Genomic DNA, 2,100 nt, shown 5'->3' on the forward strand with positions numbered 1-2,100 from the left:
AGAGTTGCACCCTTCTGAAAAAACCTACACTCGATCCCTCCGATGTCAACAACTACAGACCAGTATCCCTTCTTTCTTTTCTCTCCAAAACTCTTGAACGTGCCGTCCTTGGCCAGCTCTCCCGCTATCTCTCTCAGAATGACCTTCTTGATCCAAATCAGTCAGGTTTCAAGACTAGTCATTCAACTGAGACTGCTCTTCTCTGTATCACGGAGGCGCTCCGCACCGCTAAAGCTAACTCTCTCTCCTCTGCTCTCATCCTTCTAGACCTATCGGTTGCCTTCGATACTGTGAACCATCAGATCCTCCTCTCCACCCTCTCCGAGTTGGGCATCTCCGGCACGGCCCACGCTTGGATTGCGTCCTACCTGACAGGTCGCTCCTACCAGGTGGCGTGGCGAGAATCTGTCTCCTCACCACGCGCTCTCACCACTGGTGTCCCCCAGGGCTCTGTTCTAGGCCCTCTCCTATTCTCGCTATACACCAAGTCACTTGGCTCTGTCATAACCTCACATGGTCTCTCCTATCATTGCTATGCAGACGACACACAATTAATCTTCTCCTTTCCTCCTTCTGATGACCAGGTGGTGAATCGCATCTCTGCATGTCTGGCAGACATATCAGCGTGGATGACGGATCACCACCTCAAGCTGAACCTCGGCAAGACGGAGCTGCTCTTCCTCCCGGGGAAGGACTGCCCGTTCCATGATCTCGCCATCACGGTTGACAACTCCATTGTGTCCTCTTCCCAGAGCGCTAAGAACCTTGGCGTGATCCTGGACAACACCCTGTCTTTCTCAACTAACATCAAGGCGGTGGCCCGTTCCTGTAGGTTCATGCTCTACAACATCCGCAGAGTACGACCCTGCCTCACACAGGAAGCGGCGCAGGTCCTAATCCAGGCACTTGTCATCTCCCGTCTGGATTACTGCAACTCGCTGTTGGCTGGGCTCCCTGCTTGTGCCATTAAACCCCTACAACTCATCCAGAACGCCGCAGCCCGTCTGGTGTTCAACCTTCCCAAGTTCTCTCACGTCACCCCGCTCCTCCGCTCTCTCCACTGGCTTCCAGTTGAAGCTCGCATCCGCTACAAGACCATGGTGCTTGCCTACGGAGCTGTGAGGGGAACGGCACCTCAGTACCTCCAGGCTCTGATCAGGCCCTACACCCAAACAAGGGCACTGCGTTCATCCACCTCTGGCCTGCTCGCCTCCCTACCACTGAGGAAGTACAGTTCCCGCTCAGCCCAGTCAAAACTGTTCGCTGCTCTGGCTCCCCAATGGTGGAACACACTCCCTCACGACGCCAGGACAGCGGAGTCAATCACCACCTTCCGGAGACACCTGAAACCCCACCTCTTTAAGGAATACCTAGGATAGGATAAGTAATCCTTCTCACCCCCCTTAAAAGATTTAGATGCACTATTGTAAAGTGGATGTTCCACTGGATGTCATAAGGTGAATGCACCAATTTGTAAGTCGCTCTGGATAAGAGCGTCTGCTAAATGACTTAAATGTAATGTAAATGTAATAGACTGTTATAGACTTTATGTTCCATCCACTGTAGCTGAGAAGTCTCATAATTGCGCGGTTCTGCAGTAGGGGAGGAGCTTATTGAATATTCAATTGTTTAGTTTAACTGCTAGAGGGATTCCTTGTTAAATGCTGCCTTTCTCCGGTTGATTTAGTTTGATATAATATATCATTATAAGATCACATTCTAAAAAAATTAGACATCATGCTTCCAATTCCATTACTTGGAAGCATGATTAGAAGCATGATTAGAAGCATGATTAGAAGCATGAAATATCACATTTTTTTATGTTTTTTTCCTCCGTGTCATTTGAAAGTTCAAATTTTCAGTTGTTTTGGGCCTTGGAGAAAAATATTTTATGTTTAGGGCAAAATTGAGCTCATCTGACAAATAAAATGAAATCATACATCCACTCATTTGAGGATTTGCAACAAAATCAGGAAGAAGGCCACAGACCACAGTAGCCTGCTATTGGGCTATGCTGCCCAATACCACAATGAGTTAACTTTAAGACGCATTTAAAACAGTAGTCAAGTCAACTGATGATCGGTTTTATGATTGAAACCA

This window comes from Oncorhynchus keta, chromosome 23 (genome assembly GCF_023373465.1).
Source record: "Oncorhynchus keta strain PuntledgeMale-10-30-2019 chromosome 23, Oket_V2, whole genome shotgun sequence".
Lineage (NCBI taxonomy): Eukaryota > Metazoa > Chordata > Actinopteri > Salmoniformes > Salmonidae > Oncorhynchus > Oncorhynchus keta.